Below are 18,979 nucleotides of genomic sequence, written 5' to 3'. Positions count from 1 at the left end.
AATGATGAGAAAGGGCATCCAGTTCTAACCAAGATAAAGTAACAAATACAAGATTTAATCTCTTACCTGAAAATAAACAACAAAAAACTTACCAGGTATATATAGAAAACAACAGTTTTCAAAACAATAGATATCAGGCAACTAAGGATAGTGATTCCTGAGAGATGGTTAATAAATTAGGCAAGCCCTATGATTGCCCCCATTAACTGCCTTAACAGAGTTTCTAGCCTACAATGAAGACCACAGGAACTAAAGCAGCACCAGTAGATTCCCTCCACTGAGGAACTGAGAATCTGGAAGAATCAAACTACTAGAGGTTTCAGGACAGAGTTATTGAGAGGAGAAAGCTACAAAGAGAAGAGTGTGGAGCATCTGACTTTCATATTTAGCAGAGTACTAATTCTTACATGTATGTAAGAAAACTACCTGAGTTTGGTAAAGAATCATAAGATGATTAAATTGAACAGTGCCTGGCACTAACACAGGGCCAAGAATAGTACCTGTTCGCATCAGCTAAATGAGCTTCTCATGAATCATGGCATTGAGTAGAACATATGGAAGAGATTTGCCTCAGTAATGACAAATAATTAGACCTAAACTAACTGTTTTTATGCTCTCGCCTAACAAAACATAAAAGCAAGACCCCAAAATTCAAGCTATTTCCAAGTAACTTAACAGAGCTCAAGAATATTTCTAGAGATACAAAGATCTCCATCCCTATTGAGTCAAAATTTGTAATGTCTGGCATCCAATCAATGATTATCAGGTTTGCAAAGAAGCAAAAAATATAACCCATAAGGATGTCAGAAATCAATCAGCACAAACTGAACTAAAATGACACAGATATTAGAATTAGAGGACAAGAATATTAAAACATTATTTCAAACATTAAATAGAAGCATAATTTATATAAAATATATAAATTGAAACTTTAGCAATAAAAACTACAGTCTCTTTGGTTTAAAAATATATTATTTGAGATTAATGGCAAATTAGACAATAAAGAAGATAACATTAGTGACATTGAAGACACAACAACAGCAATTATTTGAAATGAAATAGAGAGAAAAAGGAGTTAAAAAAATAGTGAATTGTAAGGTAATTCCAAACAGCCAAATACACTTGTAACTGGATTCCCTGAAGAAGGGGAGAAGTAAGAAAAAAAAATAGCATTTACATTTTCTAAATTTGATGAAAACTATAAATCCAGAGGTACAAGATGCTCAACAAACCCCAAGCATAAGAAATATGAAGACATTATTTCCATCTTTTGATTATTATGTATAGTGCTGCTATGAACATGTGTATGCATGGACTTGAGTACCTGTTTTCTTGAATACATATATTTATAACAGCAGTATTAATAGTCAAAAAGTGAAAATAGCCCAAATGTCCATTAATGGATGAACAGATAAATTGCATTACATATATACAATGGAATATTGTATGTATTCTTCACTATAAGAAGTAATGAAGTACTGATACATGGATGATCCTCCACAACATTACATAAGTGAAAGAAGCCAGGTATAAAAGGACAAATATTATACAATTCTACCCATATAAAAGGCTGGGATAAGCAAATTTATACAGCTAGAAATCTCTACCAGAGGCTACCAGGGGGATGGGGATTGACTGCTTAATGGATAAGAGGTTTTACTTTAGAGTAACAGAAAAGTTTTAGAGCTAAATATTTGTTATGAGAGTATCTTTGTAGCCCCAAGTGTCAGAATGCTGCCAGGTTCTCTGGGAGCCTGTATGTTTGGCCATGATATTTATACATGAGCTTCTATACTGAGAAGACATTCATACATAAAAATGCCAAACTTCTCAGAATGCCAAAAAGATAAATATACGTATTTATCTAAATATGTATGCGTACATATAGATATAGATAAAAAGAAATATATATAGGCAGCAAAAAAAAAAGCAAGGATGTCTGATGGTGTTCCAGTGAGAGAACCTAACAAGGCAGGGAGCAAGGGGCAAACTGCTCTTGAGAACAAGAAGAAAAAACAAGATAGTGGTGAAATAACTTCAGAGATCAGTGCAACAAATGACTCTAAATCTGAGTTTTACAGGGAACCTTAAAGGATTCTACCACTCTAGAGATGGCACAACTGAACTTTGAAGGAAGACTCTTTCTGTTGCAATTCTTTGGAAACCAGTGAATCCAACCATTTTGTTATTAAACTCACTTTTGGGTTTGAAAGGTAAAAAGTTTGAAAGCTAAAATTATGTTGAAAACTTGCTTAAATATACATGGAATGAGCAATTCCTTCCCTTAACCTCTTGTTTGCGAAGGCAGGCAGCGTTCTGGAATTGCTGTGGGAGTAAAGAACCTAAGATGAGAGGATAGTGGAGTGGGAGGGGCAATCTTCACTGGTTTTGAAACTTTCCACCCAGCCATCAGAAAATAACATAACGAAAGATATAATAATTACTGTAATAAAAGACAATACATATTTAAAAGGTTTTTTTTAAAACAGAAAAAATATCCAGCTTTGCGCAATGGCAGTATCGTAGCCAATGAGGTTTATCCGAGGTGCGATTATTGCTAATTGAAAACTTTTCCCGATACCCCGCCATGACGACTCGAAATATAGTCGGCGTTGGCAATTTTTGGCAGTCTCTACGGAGACTGAATCAAAAAAAAAAAAAAAAAGAAGAAAAAAGAAAAATATATAACTATTAAATATCTCTGACCCATATTCCCAATGAGAACAAGGTGAAAGTTTCTCAAAGAGTAGCTATGGATCAGCTTTTCTAATCTTCTGATTTGGGGTTTCTCACTGAGGACACAGATACTAGCCCACTGATATGAATAAACTGTAACCACTTCAGGATTCCTTTTAAGAAAAAGATGTCTACCTCGCTGGTCCTGCACGAATTCCTCATACACATAGCAGAGTCACAGGGAATCCTAACTGTGATGACAGTGTTGAACAGATGCATAATAAGGTAGAAGCAACTCTGGCAGCAGAATTGGCACCCTCAAAGTAAAAGCATGCAAGCCACCACCCTAGATCTAGGCTCTTTGTGTGATTTCTGCAATACTTGACTGATACTATTTGACCTGAGGAAATAAAGTCCCCAGCTCTGAAAATAACATTAGGTGCTCCAGCTAAAAGACTGTAATTTGGTCTATTCTGCTATTAATACTTGTGAGTGTGTTATGAAATTCTTACAGGGTGTTTTTCAGCTCTATCAGGTTTTTTACATTCTTTTCTATAGTGACTATTTTGTCTGTCAGCTCCTGTATCATTTTATTATGATTCTTAGCTTCCTTGGATTGGGTTTCAACATACTCCTTAATCTCAATTATCTTCATTCTTATCAATTTTCTGAATTTTATTTTTGTCGTTTCAGTCTAGAACCCTTTCTGCAGAGTTTTTGTGCTGGTTCTTTCTCATGATTGTGAGCTGGTATTTTTTCAATCTTTAAAGTTGCTGACCTTTGGATGTTTTTTCTTTTATTCTACCTGATGACCTTGAGGATTTGATTGTAGTATAACAAGGGTTCAGCCAACTGGCTTCATTTCTGAAGAGTTTATGATGCCTACACTCAGCTACCAACTCTGGACTGTGTGGTCTAACTCTGGAAGACTTGTATCAGGGGCTTAATTTTATTCTCTGGCTCCTTGAGGAATCCACTGTGCTAGTGGGGAAATGGGGAGTAAGGTGCTCCTGGACTCCTAACGGGTGATGTTAGCCAAAATGTTTTGTAGGTCTGTGACAGTGTGATCCATCTTCATTGTCACATATAACCAGTAGCAGCAGTGCCAGTGCAGCAGAGTACATGCTCATCAACTGTGGCAGGGTGCTAGTGATTGGTGGGGTGCCTGGCTCTGTGTGGATGTTCACCACACTGGTGTAGGCAGCATGGCTTAGGTGGTAGTGAGGGGCCCTTCTGGCAACTGTGCAAGTGGTTATCCGGGTGCTGATGTTAGCATGGCAGTGTAGCACTGGCATGTATAGGGCTGTGTGCCACAGGCAAAGGTGTTCACTCAGAGTGAGGAGGATCCACTGTTCTCTGTACCTAGTTTCACTCTGGTGGCAGTGTTGGTGCAAGGACATGATGCTGGTGGGTGTCTGGCTGGCTGGCTCTCTGTGTGCTAAGGCTCTGACTGCAATGGTGACAGGGCAAGGGAAATAGGTGTAGAGTGTATCTCCACCACAGCAGTGGTAGGGCAGTGTATTTGCACACATGACCACTGGTGGGGCAGGGAAGGCTATAACACACACCACCATCACCAAAGGGAAGGCTATACTACACACATGGACCAGCACATACATGCCAGCAAAGCAATGCAGAGTGTCCATGGGCCCAGGGTAGGCTGTAGTAAGAGGAGAGAGTTGGTGGATGGGTGCATGGCCACCCTGCTGGACCTCTCCTAATATTAGTCAGGTAGGGTTCACCAGTGCAGGGGCTATCATGTGGACCCCCAGGGCACCCAAGGCTGCCCTACAAGCAGTCACAGCTCGGCCAGGACCCTAGGACAGGCCAGCATACTGAGGGGTGCTCAGGTCAGACTGGCCCAGTCTGATGTACAATACTTTCCTGTAGATTTCAGGTCCAACGTTTCTTCTAGGGGTAAACTATCCTATGGAAGCAAGTCACATCTAGTAAGACGAACATCCCTGGCCAGACTTCACTAAAAATGCTGTCACACCAAACACTCTGGGCTTCACATCAGCTGGCGTGCTACCTCTACCACTTCACTAAGCAGCTCCCCCTGTCGTCTTGAGTGTGGTGGTCGAGGGGTCTCCTACTGCCAGTATCATAGGCCCTTGGCCAGAGCAGATTGCCCCTTACCATTTCAACGTGCCCATTACCTCAGAGTTACTGGGCGTCAGGAAAGAATCCTGGCATGTTGCAGGGTTCCCAGCTTGCCTCCCCTTCAGCTTATATTGTATGTTTTCCCAGTGTTCACTCTCAGTGCCTTCCCTCTGAAGATCTATTAGGAGTGTGTCAGTTATTTTGGTCCCTTGGTAGGAGCTGTTCCATTTGGCTGTGTCTAGTTGGCCATCTTGCCCTGTACCCAGGACATATTTGTATAGAGAAAAGATAAGTTGGAGAACCTCGGGCATCTCCACTGCCATGACAGTTGCCAATACCAGCTGTCCCTGCCATAAAAGAGTCTTTTAGTCCTTATAAGTCCTAAATCTAGTTTGGAAAGTAGTCAGGAGTTTGTGAGTTCATAGGATGACATGGCCTCAGAGGAGAAGCCCCTCACCTGCAACTTACACCTTCCACCCCTGCAACTTAAGCAGCTAAAGCATCTTGAATTCAAACTCACTGCCAGAATGCATCTTGCCCTGAGGGACAGTAAATACCCTCTCTCTTTATTTCTAAGTCCCTGCTGTCATTCCACCATGTTAACATTGTGCATGCAACACACTACCCTGGCTGCCCAGACTTCAGGTCTTTTGGAATGATTTAGTATACTAGTTCGTTTTCATGCTGCTAATAATGACCTACCCAAGACTGGTAATTTGTAAGAAAAAGAGGTTTAATGAACTCACAGTTCCACGTGGCTGTGGAGGCCTCACAATCATGGTGGAAAGCAAAAGGTATGTTGTACATGGTGGCAGGGAAAAAGGAAAATGAAAGCCAAGCAATAAGGGAAACCCCTTATAGAACCATCACATCTCTTGAGACTTATTCACTACCACGAGAACAGTATGGGGGAAACCACCCTCAAGATTAAGGTATCTCTTACTGGGTCCCTCCCATAACACATAAGAATTATGGGAGCTACAGTTCAAGATGAGATTTGGTTGAGGACAAAGCCAAATCATATCATTCTGCCTGTGTTCCCTCTCAAATCTCATGTTCTCCCATTTTAAACTCAATCATGCCTTCCCAATTGTTCTGTGAAGTCTTAGCTCATTCAGCATTAACTCAAAACTCCACAGTTCAAAGTCTCATCTGAGACAAGGCAAGTTCTTTCCACCTATAAGCCTATAAAATCAAAAGCAAGTTATTTACTTCCTAGATACAATGGGGGTACAGGCATTGGATAAATACACCCATTCCAAATGGGAGAAATTGTCCAAAACAAAGTGTCCAAAAGCCCCATGCAAGTCCAGAATCCAGTGGGGCACTCTAATCTTAAAGCTCCAAAATTATATCCTTTAACTCCATGTCTCGCATCCAGGTCACACTGATGCAAGAGGTGTTTTCCCATAGTCTTGGGCAGTTCTGCCCTGTGGCTTTGCAGAGTACAGCCTCATTCCCAGCTGCTTTCACAGACTGGTGTTGAGTGTCTATAGTTTTTCCAGGCTCAGGTTGCAAGCTGTTTGTTGGTGGATCTACCATTTGATGGCCCTTTTCTCACAGCTCCACTAGGCAGTGCCCCAGTGAGGTTCTATGTGGGGGCTTCACCCCCACATTTCCCTTCTGCACTGCCCTAGCAGAGGTTCTCCATGAGGGCCTTGCCCCTGCAGCAAACTTCTGCCTGGACATCTTGGCATTTTCATACATCCTCTGAAATCTAGGTAGAGGTTTCCAAACCTCAATCCTTGTCTTCTGTGAATCCACAGGTTCAACACCACGTGGAAACTACAAGACTTGGGGCTTGCACTCTGAAGCCATGGTCCAAGCTGTACCTTGACCCCTTTCAGCCATGGCTACAGCAGCTGGGATGCAGAACACCAAGTCTCCAGGCTGCACACAGCCTATTAAACCATTTTTCCCTTCTTGGCCTGTGATGGGAGAGGCTGCTGTAAAGGTCTCTGACATGCCCTGGAGACATTTTTCCCATTGTTCTGGCAATTAACATTTGGCTCCTTGTTATTTATGCAAATTTCTGCAGCCAGCTTGAATTTCTCCCAGAAAATGGGGTTTTCTCTTTCATCACATCATCAGGCTGCAAAGTTTTTGAACTTTTATGCTGTTTTCCTTTTAAAACTTAATGCTTTTAACAGCACCCAAGTCAGGTCTTGAATGCTTTGCTGCTTAGAAATTTCTTCTTCCAGATACTGTAAATCATCTCCCTCAAGAACAAGTTTCCACAAATCTCTAGAGCAGGAGCAAAATGCCACTAGTCACCTTGCGAAAACATAGCAAGAGTCATCTTTAATCCAGTTTGCAACAAGTTCCCCAGCTCCATTTGAGACCACCTCTGCCTGGATTCCATTGTCCATGTCATTATCAGCATTTTGGTCAAAATCATTCAAAAAGTCTCTAGGAAGTTCCAAACTTTTCCACATTTTTCTTTCTTCTGAGCCCTCCAAACTGTTCCAACCTCTGTGAGTTTTTCAGTTCCAAAGTTGCTTCCACATTTCCAGGTATTTTTACAGAAGTGTCCCACTCTTCTGGTACCAATTTACTGTATTAGTCTGTTTTCACACTGCTGATAAAGGTATCCCCAAGAGTGGGTAATTTATAAGAAAAAGAAGTTTAATGGATTCACAGTTTCACGTGGCTGGAGAGGCCTCACAATCATGGCAGAAGGCAAAAGACCTGTCTTATGTGGCGGCAGACAGAGAAAATGAAAGCCAAGTGACAAGGGAAACCCCTTATAAAACCATCAGACCTTGTGAGACTTATTCTCTGTAAAAACACTATGGGGAAAACTTCCCCCATGATTCAATTATGTCCCACAGGGTCCTTCTTAAAAGCATGAGAATTACGGGAGCTGCAATTCAATATGAGATTTGGGTGAGGACAAAGCCAAACCATATCACTGAGACCCCTAAATGTGAATACATGCAACATCCTCACTTTCAGGAACAGGCAGTCCTGCACAGCAGGAAAAAGTATTAGCACAGCTAGTTCAGCAGCAGACACGTCTCCCATAAGAGATGACTGCACTGCCACCTGGCCTACTGGGCTCACACCCAGCCTAACAGTCAGTCTAGTATGAGCCATATGTTTCCAGAGAGAATGCTGCATATTCATTCGGCCCACTGCATCCACAACTAACCTGACAGACAGTTGAGCCACATACTTGCTTCCCTAAAGGCATCACCTTACTGTTGCTTGGTCCACTGTGATAGCACAAGCCCAGATCCAGTGGTATAAAGAAAACATGGGACTGTAATGTCTCTCCCAAACTGAAAGGAAACTGAGGACCAAAAATATTACTAGACAAGTCCAGTCTGATGAGTAGATGAGTTTATTAGGACTTACATATAGGGCACTTCTGGATGGTGGCAGACAGCTCTAGAGGTCCGTCCCACTCACCGTCTCTAAACTGCTATTAAGCTCATTTTCTGACTCTTGCCTAATGCATTTGAGTGATGAGAGGCAGGTTCTCAGATACTCTTTAGCATGATTTTTCTTAGTCTGGCTAAAGGTTTTTCTTTTTTTATATTGTTCATCTATTCAAAAGACAGTATTGAATAGGGATGGTAAGACACAACTCTATTCTGAATATATTCCAAAGAAAGAGTCAAGATGATTTGCTGATAAATTTGAAGCTGTAACTGAAATTCAGACATAAATAAATCTATATGATTCACTGAGATAGAGAAGGAGGTCATGAAATAAATGGAAGTCAGTGTTTGCTCTCAGAGAACAATCAAACATGAGTAGGGAACATGTCAGAGAGGACCAATTTCCATAATAAGTTTGAGTGTTTTCTTGTTTCTCTACAGTGAATACTTTGTTTGCCCACTTCTCTCCATCCTTTCCTGAAGGAAGAGGAGAAAATTGGACATTGAGAGACATGAAAGAACAAGATTCTTGAGATAGAAGTAACAAAAAAAGTAGATATTTCATGCCCCCCAAAAAGCAATGGGGGTTGAGAATTTGGCAACACCTATGTGTGGACATGAGAGTAATATTATGACAGTATAAATAATTTCAGAAAGTTAGAAGATGATTAACAAAAGTGTATAAGCAGTGGGCTGCATATAATAATAAAATTGGGAGTGAAGAGGAGTCAAGTGGTATGGACAGAACATGAGACACAATATGGAAAATAGAAAAAAACAGGTAGGAAAGGATAGCGAAATTTCACACAGTCTGAGCAGAAGTGCTACTAAGCATCAAGAAACTCTAATCATATCAAAAAGTCCCCCACATCCCTGCTCCCATTCTTGAAGATTCCTGGAGAACACAAGGAATTGGTGAGAGTTGAATATCTGACCCTTAGATGCTGTGTGTCTCAAAGCTATCAGCAGAGGGCACACTGGAAAGACTTGTACATGGAGCTCATTAACTGGTGGGGCTAAAGGACAGTTCAGAAAAATCTGACTATGATTTCAGGGATTTTCTGAAATATTTGGGAAGAAGTTGTTGTGGAAAACAGTGAGATTCCTTCTCACTAAGCTGATGGTGAGATTATAGCATGCAGTGTATAATTTAATTTCATTTGGAAGGAGGAAGAAAAGGATATCTACTATGTGGATAGCTTGGTTATTGGGAAGGTTCAAATGGGTGAATGAAGGATAGATTAATACCCAGAAGATGGCCACATCAACATAATGATGATGCTGTATCCATAGCTGGAGGGAGAGAAAAAAAGAGAGAAAAAGTGAAAAAACTACTATACCACAGATAAAGACAGATTTTCACATTTTAAAATTTCCTCTCCTCCTGTGTTGTTGGATTTGCATTTATAATATTTATTTGTAGTATTTTTAGTTAAGAGAAAGGAAAGTACAATCATTATGGGTTAAGAGAAAGAATAGTATAATTTCAAAAGCAAATTTAGGCCATGAGAAGAGAATGGAGTATAACTTGGTAGGTATAAATGTCTATGTTTTAGAGATAGTATGTGTACTTGAGTGTGTTTTCACATACATGCGTAGGACTTGCTGTTTTTGAGTTGTGCTATTCTATTTTTCTTCATCATTCAGATTTCTCAGCCTGAAAGACTTGCTCTTATATCTGAGTTGGTAGATTCTACTTTTGACAGTATAAAAAGGACTTTTGTCACTCAAGGTATTTAACAAAGGGAGAAAATCATTCCAGTCTGCTTTTATTTGCACACTTATAAATCTTTTTCTCCTTACCTCCATCCATGGAGGCACTAGTTATACATTTTTTTGATTTTTAAAATGTTTGTGGGTGCATAGTAGGTGAGACGTTTTGACACAGACATGAAATGCAAAATAAGTACATCATGGAGAATGGGCATCCATCCCCTTAGGCATTTATCCTTTGAATTACAAACAATCCAATTACACTATTTGCTTTATTTTAAAATGTATAATTAAGTTATCACTGACTATAGTCACCTTAGTGTGCCATCAAATAGTAGGTCTTTTACTTTCTAAGTATTTTTGGTACCTATTCACCATCCCTTCCTCCTCCACTGGCCCCCTACTACCTTTCCCATCATCTAGTAACCATTCTTCTACTCTCTATGTTCATAAGTTCAATTGCTTTGATTTTTTAGATCCCACAAATAAGTAAAAACAGGCAATGTTTGTCTTTCTGTGTCTGGCTTATTTCACTTAACATAATGACCCACTCTTGAGTTAGCAGGGGTGGGTCCAGGAAGATGATATTTGTGTCCTGGGCCCACTCAGGGAATTCTTTCTATCACTGAAAACGGTGGGGGTTAACTTAGCCAGGGCAGCCAGGGCAGCCACACCAGCACATGATTAGAAGGTTTGGGGTGACGGGGAGGAGGCCCCTCGGCTGGGCTCTGCAGTCCTCACAGCTTCATGCATGGCAGACCTGCCAATGGCTTCCAATCAGCTAACCATCAGTGACACTGACCTTCCCTGCCCAGGACACCCCTCCTGAGACCTGGGGCCAGTGTGGAGGTAAGGAGGGGCACTAGGGGGCAGAGCCTGGCTGGCTGCAAACAGAAGTGAGAGGGTCCCAGTCCCATACTCAAGACATGATGATTAGGGTGGGGAAGTTCTCAGGGTCTCCATCGGGAAGAGCATCAGCCTGCACCCTCTGCCCAAGGGTGTGCCTGTGGGCAGGGCCCATGCAAGGCCTAGGAAGAAGCCAGCCAAGGGGAGGGAAGCCCTGTGCACTGAGAAACAGACAAGGCCTCTGCTCCAGGCACTCCCCACTATGCTATATACTGCAGGGCACAAACGGGGAGAGAGGAGGCGGTGGGAGTGCAGGGTGGGTCAGGAAAGCGGTGTGTTCCATCCATGTTGTTGCAAATGACTGGATCTCATTCTGTTTTATGGCTGAATAGTACTCCATAGTGAATATACACCACAGTTTTTTAATCCATTCATCTGTTGATGGATGCTTAGGTTGCTTCCAGGCTTAGCTATTGTAAACCGTGCTTTGAACAAACATAGGAGTTCAGATATTGTTTTAATATACTAATTTCCTTTCTTTTGGGTATATACCTCACAGTGGGATTGCTGGATCATATTATAGCATATATTTTAGTTTTTGAGGAATCTCCAAACTGTTCTCCATAGTAGTTGTACTAACTTACATTCCCACCAACAATATACAAGGGTTGTCTTTTCTCTAATCCTCACCAGCATTTTTTTATTATCTGCCTTTTGGATAAGAGTCATTTTAACTGGGATGAGAAGATATCTCATTGTGGTTTTCATTTGCATTTATCTGATGATCAATGATTATGGAGATCGCTCCACCAGCGTAGAGACCCCTCCGTGTCTCCGCCATGACGGAGTTAGAGCCCGGACATATTCTCCCCACGCTGAGGGCAGTCGAGCTGAGGAAAAAAGAAGGAAGTGATAGAGGCCTGAGTTTGCAGAAGCCTATTCTTGATCCACTGAGCTAATGGCATGTCTGGGTGAGGCCTGCGTGACTATCTATGAGACTATTGTCTCTTGAAGTTCCCATTCTGGGCTGGTTTTATGACTCTGTCTACCTGCATTCACTAAATCCCGTGATCGCTCACATGTTACTAGAAAAATGCTACCCCTCAAATTATTGCTCGCCTTGATGTTGTTTACTGTAACTGTAGTCATTGATAAGAGGATAAGAATCTTAATAGGATTAGAATCTTTTGTTTGTTTTGGGTTTAGTGATCTTTAGCTTAACCTGTATGCTACCCCTTCCCATACTTACTTTGTAATTTTCTGTTCCCTCCTGATAAAACTTTTGTAATGGGACCTACGTCAGACACTGTATGAAAAAACATATATAAGCAACTGTGCACAAAGAATAAATCGCTGATCTGAGCATAGCTTTTATCAGACCTCCAGACCCATTTCTTTCTCTATCTCTCTTTTCTTCCGCGCACTCTCTCTTCCAGGTATTAGGACCCTCTTGCTGGTCAAGAGATCCCTGGCAGACGTGCCGATCTCACGGACCCCAACATCTGGCGCACCAACGTGAGGCCTGGACACGAGAGACCAAGTGACGCTCAATCAAAGTCGAAGGAGGGCGCCGATAGTAAGTATTTGACTTAAAGTCAAGAGTTCAATCTGGAGTAAAAACATGGGAAATACTGAGTCAAAGGAACATAATATGTTTATTCAATTGTTACAGTCTATGATTAAGTCTCATGGTCATAATGTTAAGCAGAAAACTGTGGAGGAATTTGTGCACATTGTTCGTGAAATTTGTCCGTGGGTCCCTGAAGGTGGATTTCTTGATGAAGCCACCTGGCTTGTTATTGGTGAAAAGACTGATCAGTTTTGTTTCCATAATAAGTCTCTACCTCAGTGTGAAGTTTTACTTTCTGTTTGGCCTAAGTTGCGTGACTGTGTTTGTAAATCTTCTACTGCTACTGCTCCTCTTTACACTACTGTTCCTGATACTTCTACATCTTTTTCTGCGCCGCATTCCCCACCCATTGTTTCTCCCCAACCCGAACCACAGGATCTCCCTTCCCCACCCGATCTCTGTCTCCCACGGTCCTTCTCCCTCTACCCCTGCCACTGAGCCTCTTACTGAGGTTCTAGAGGATACAACATCCCCAGCCAACACTGCCCCAATGGTCCCCTGGTCCTGTTACCTTTACTATGCCACCTGATCTTGCCAAACAGCTTCATGACGTTTTGTCACTTTGTTCTAGGGCGCTCACAGCTCAACACCCACACTCCTGTTACCCGGTTTCATGTCAGGCTTCTTTGCCTGCCTCTCCTGGTTCCTTAGTCCCTGTGAGTTCTTCAGCCCTTTCTCCTGTGTCACCCTTATCTCATGCCCTTTTGTCTATGGACAGAGGTTTTCCTGAAGCGGATAACTTATTCCCGGCATTATATCCTGTGATGGAGTCTGTAGATGATCAAGGTCGTGCTAGACGTCATTTTGAACCTATTGCACCAAAAACCTTACGAGAACTTAAAGAGGCTGTTGCCCAGTACGATACTACAGCCCCTTATACTTTAACCCTTCTTGATAACCTTTCCTTTTTCCAGCTCCCTCCCACAGACTGGAACCGCCTGGCCAGAGCTTGTCTCTCTGGTGGTGACTTTCTCTTATGGAAAGCCTATTATGAGGAAGCTGCTTCTGAGCAGGTGCGGCGTAACCGCCGGCAGCAATCTCCTGTTACTCTTGATATGCTTATGGGTCGTGGCGAACATGAGGATCTTAACGATCAAATTAATATGCCTAATGATACCTATTCTCAGATTAATTATCTTGCCCTGCGTGCTTGGCGTCTGTTGCCTTCTTCCACTTCTAAGACTGAGCAAGTGTCTCGCATTCGTCAAGGTCCGGATGAACCTTATCAGGATTTTGTTTCTCGGCTTATGCAGTCTGTTAATCACCAAATAACAGATGAGGACACTGCCTCTATGCTTGTTAAGCAGTTGGCATTCGAAAGTGCTAACGCTGCCTGTCAGGCTGCCATTAGACCATGGCGTCACAAGGTGGATCTACAAGGCTATATTCGCCTGTGTGCCGATATAGGACCCGCTTACCAACAGGGTCTTGCTATGGCTGCCGCTCAGGCCGGTATGACTGTAGCTGCTTTTCTTAAGCAAAAGTCTAATCAGTCTAAACCTAATTTGAAATGTTTCCGCTGTGGTGGTGTTGGACATTTTGCTAAGTCATGTAAAGCGGCTGTCCAGACAGCCCCGCCACTTTTGGCACTACCGGCTCCTCTGGCGCCTGCTAAGCCATCTCTCCGCCAACCAGGTGAATGCCCACGTTGCCACCGTGGTAATCACTGGGCCAGTGAATGCCATTCGAAGCATGATGCTCAGGGTAATCCACTGCAGCCACGTTCGGGAAACTCCCAGAGGGGGCTGCCCCAGGCCCCTCAACAACTCGGGCAATCTCTGACTCACCAAAATCCGTTTCTCAGCTCTTCCGAGCAACACCAAATAGTGCAGGACTTGACCTCTGTCCCTCCACCACACAATTATTAACTCCTGATATGGGCCCACAAGCAATATCTACTGGTGTTTTTGGCCCTTTACCTTCTAATCATGTTGGTCTCATTCTAGGCCGCAGTAGTTATTCTTTGAAAGGACTTCATGTTCTCCCTGGTGTTATTGATTCTGACTATACAGGTGAAATTAAAGTAATGATTTGGTCTCCTGCAGGTGTTTATACTCTCACCCCTAATCAACCTTTTGCCCAATTATTACTCATACCTGTTAATTTGCAGGTGGGTTCTCCACTTGTAACCGACCCCAGAGGAGACCGTGGTTTTGGATCTTCCTCTTATGCTTACTGGATACAATCAATTTCCACCACTAGGCCTGAACTGTGTCTTACAATTAATGGCAAATCTTTCAAAGGCCTTCTGGACACTGGAGCTGATGTATCTGTAATTTCTTCCAAATTTTGGCCTCCTTCTTGGCCAGCCACCCCTACCATGACAGCTTTGCAAGGTATCGGCATGAGTAATCATCCCTTACAATCTGCTGACTTACTTTCCTGGACTGATCGTGAGGGCCATTCTGGCTCATTCCGCCCATACATTGTTGATGGAATTCCTCTTAATCTCTGGGGCCGTGATGTCCTGAAGGCTATGGGGGCTCATTTGGTTACTGGTGATAAGGCTTTACACATGATGTTACAACAAGGTTATCAGCCTTCTAAGGGATTAGGAAAATGTTTGCAAGGCATGCCTGAGCCGCTTTCCTTGCCACAAAAATCTGACCGTTCTGGACTAGGTTATTTTTCCAAGGGACCACTGTAATTCCCGATGCTCATGCTGATGCCATCACATGGAAGTCCGATGTTCCAGTATGGGTAGAACAGTGGCCCCTGTCCTCTGAAAAGATTTCTGCAGCCCGTGAGTTGGTTCGGGAACAACTTGCTGCTGGACATATTCGTCCTACTAATAGTCCTTGGAATTCTCCTATTTTTGTCATAAAGAAAAAATCTGGTAAATGGCGTTTGCTGCAAGACCTTAGAAAAGTTAATGAAACTATGGAAATTATGGGACCTTTACAACCTGGTTTGCCTTCACCTGTTGTTGTTCCGCAACACTGGCATTTGATTGTTATTGATTTAAAGGACTGCTTTTTTACTATTCCCCTGTCGCCTGCCGATTGCAAGCGGTTTGCTTTTAGTATTCCATCAACTAATTTTGAACGTCCTTGTGATCGATACGAATGGGTCGTTCTTCCACAAGGCATGGCCAATAGTCCCACCTTATGCCAGTCCTATGTGGCTAAAGCCATTTTCCCTGTTCGCCAGGAATTTCCTGACGTTCTCCTTTTACATTACATGGATGACTTATTATTGGCAGCTTCTTCACAACTTTTGTTGTCCAAGGCGTTCCTGTCCTTACAGCAATGCCTTGACAAAGCTCATCTTGTCATTGCCCCTGAAAAAATTCAAACTGTTACTCCCTACCATTATCTTGGTCATTTAATTGAACATAAACATGTGTCTTTTAAAAACCCAATTTTATCTACCACCAATCTTAAGACATTAAATGATTTTCAAAAATTTCTGGGTGATATCAATTGGATTCGTCCTAGCCTAAGGTTAACTACTGGTCAACTAAAACCTTTATTTGATACCCTAAAAGGCTCTTCTAATCCAACTTCTCCTAGGACCTTGTCTCCCCAAGCTTCAGAGGCTTTACACTTGGTCCATCAGGCTTTGTCACAACAAAAGTTGTCTAGAATTAAACATAATGTCTCATGGTGTTACTGTGTGCTCCGCACTTCTTATACTCCTACTGGTGTTTTTTGGCAACACGGTGTTTTGGAATGGATACATCTTCCTGCCACCCGCTCTAAAGTTATTTCTCCATATTTTGACCTTGTGGCTATTTTGATTACCAAAGGCAGACAACGTGCTCTTACTTCGTTTGGTTTTGAACCTCCTGTTGTTATCATTCCCTATTCTGCTGCACAGCAGCAATGGCTGTGGCAATTTTGTGATTCCTGGCAATTGGCATTTGCAGGATATCCCGGTCAGATCTCCTGCCACTATCCAGCTGACAAGATTTTACATTTTTATTCTCAATGTTCTCTCATTTTCCCTCAAAATTGTGTTAAAGCTCCTTTGCCTTCAGCAGCTCTAGCCTTCACCGATGGGTCTTCTACAGGTCTCGCTGCTGGCACGGTTAATCAACAACCCTTTTCTTTTCAGACTAATGAAAAATCTGCCCAGCGCGTGGAATTACTTGCAGTTCAACACGTTCTTACCAATTGGGATGTGCCTCTGAATTTATATTCTGACAGCCAATATGTAGTTAATTTAGTTCAACACCTTGAAACTGCTCCCCTTTCTCTTTCAGATTCTTCCTCCATAATTCATCTTCTTCTTCCTCTACAGCAGGCCATCCGGCAACGTCTTTCTCCATTTTTTATAGGACATATTAGAGCTCACTCTTCCCTTCCAGGACCACTGGCCAAAGGCAACGCCTTTGCTGATCAACTAACCCAACAAGTTTTCCCTGTCTTAACATCTATTCAGCACGCTCAGTCCTCTCATGCTACTCATCATCAAAATGCTCGTAGCCTCAGGCTACAGTTTAAGATTACCAGAGAACAAGCTAGACACATAGTTAAATCTTGTGCAGCTTGTGCTCCGCATTTGCCTGTTACTCATCACTTAGGAATTAACCCTCGAGGTCTTTTGCCTGCTCATATTTTTCAGATGGATGTCACTCATTTTCCTCCTTTTGGTAAATTACAATATGTTCATGTTACCATTGACACTTATTCCCATTTTGCAGTTGCTTCTGCCCATACTGGTGAAGCTGTTAAAGATGTTGTTGCTCATTGCTTGCGAGTTTTTTCTGTTCTAGGTGTTCCTAAAATTCTGAAGACCGACAACAGACCAGCTTATACCAGCAAGACTTTTGCTTCCTTTTGTTCTCAGTTTCAAATCTCTCATCACACAGGCATTCCTTACAATCCCCAGGGTCAAGGAATTGTAGAACGTTTTCATTCCATTTTGAAAACTCTCTTACAGAAACTACATCATGAACCTTCCTTCCTGAATAAGTCACCTCATAATTGGTTAAATCATGCCCTTTATGTTCTTAACTTTTTAACTTTAGATACTGATGGCCGTTCCTCTGCTGATCGCTTTTGGCATCCACAGCACAAACCTACACCAGAGGTTTTGTGGAAAGATTCTCTTTCTAACCAGTGGCATGGCCCTGATCCAGTCCTCATATGGGGACGAGGACATGTCTGTGTTTTTCCCAGGTCTGCCAACTCTCCTGTTTGGGTGCCTGAACGACTGGTCAAGCATGCCCCCCTGCAACCTGGCCAACGGGCTCATTCCCCGGTTTCATCGTCTTCATGTGACACCACGCCAGCTGCGCAGACGTCGTCCTCGCCGCCGCTCTCCGTCCCTGATGACTTCATGCGGTGTACCCCTTCCAACGTGGACTCAGATCCGATGCCTCAGTGCTGAAGCCTCTCAACTACTTATGGAAAATGGACAATCTCGTACCCCTTCCACTTTATTTCTTGCCATGATTGCTATTTTATCATGTCAAACCAATACTCAAGCTCAGGCTCAACCGTTGCCTGATTCTCAGGTTCTTTGGGCCTATGTCCCCGATCCCCCAGTCCTTCGTCCTGTCACCTGGAATGATCCTTCATTTCCTGTCTATCTTAATGATACTTCTGTTCTCGGTTTTCCTTCCTCTGCTCATATTAATCCTCAATCTGCAACTTACTCTTATACGGCTCAAGCTGCCAGTCCTCCCATGTGTTTTCATGCCCCTGCCTTTTCAGATTCTCTTCCATCCACTTTGCCTATTACCCCTTTCAAACCCTCTCCTTACTGCCTTGATTTGGCTTTAAAACAACTTTCTACCTATGAAGGACCTTCTAATTTACTCCCTGGTGAAACTTCCTATTTTCTTCGAGATTGGTCCTTGACTTACTATGGTATCAAGGAATCCTGGAATCTTACTTCTCCTGATTTCCCTGATAAGGACAGACCCTGTTGTCGCCCTACTAACTATTCTTTTGATCCTTCCCCTCCCTGGCGTACTTGTTTTACCAAGCGTCAAGCTCTACGATATACTTTGCCCTCTGGCTTTACTTTGTATGACTGGTCTATCCCCGTTCCTCTTAGTAATTCTGCCTCTCATTATCAAGTTCCCGGAGGCTGGAGCACTCCCCTTGTCTCCACTCCCTCTGGCCGCCTGTTCCCCTCCCTATGGCAACTTTTTACTGCTTTGGTACCTACTTATCACAAAGTTGGTTCCCGCAGCCCTGCCTTCACTTCTTCCTCCCCTTCTTATCACTATGTTAAAGCTTGTGTTGCTGCTCCTTATGCTCTTCTTTATGGTTCTATCAATATTACTTATGCCTCTGGACAATATTTTATTTCTTGCTCCTCCTGTACACTTACCAATTGTTTGGATTCTTCTGCCTTTCCCACCCCCACCATCCTTGTTGTTCACCAACCACCTTATGTTATGCTTCCTGTTAATATTTCTGGTCCCTGGTATGATGAGCGTAGCCTGCAGATACTCCATCAGATTCGGGACCTTGTCATTCGCCCAAAACGTTTTATTGGCTTGCTTGTTACTGGAATTTTGGCTATTGTTTCTATCGTGGCCACAGCTGCTACGGCAGCCGTAGGCCTTGCTCACAGTGTTCAAACTGCTACTTATGTTAATCATCTTGCTCAAAATGTTTCTGTTTCTTTGGGTACACAAATGGATATTGACAAGAAGTTGGAGGTAAAACTT

The 18,979-nt window shown here is 42.6% G+C and overlaps 1 non-coding gene across 1 annotated transcript; it reads left to right on the top strand.

Moving 5' to 3' along the window:
• Positions 1-2,500: 2,500 nt before the first annotated feature.
• Positions 2,501-2,641, top strand: LOC135268430 (U4 spliceosomal RNA). The gene has a single exon (XR_010336759.1). It is a non-coding gene; the product is annotated as a U4 spliceosomal RNA (small nuclear RNA).
• Positions 2,642-18,979: the final 16,338 nt, after the last annotated feature.

This window comes from Aotus nancymaae, unplaced genomic scaffold (genome assembly GCF_030222135.1).
Source record: "Aotus nancymaae isolate 86718 unplaced genomic scaffold, 86718_ANA_hifiasm-v0.15.2.pri h1tg000040l, whole genome shotgun sequence".
In the NCBI taxonomy this organism is placed as follows: domain Eukaryota; kingdom Metazoa; phylum Chordata; class Mammalia; order Primates; family Aotidae; genus Aotus; species Aotus nancymaae.
Note: the sequence above shows the minus strand (reverse complement) of the source record. Positions and strands in the feature narration are given on the sequence as shown.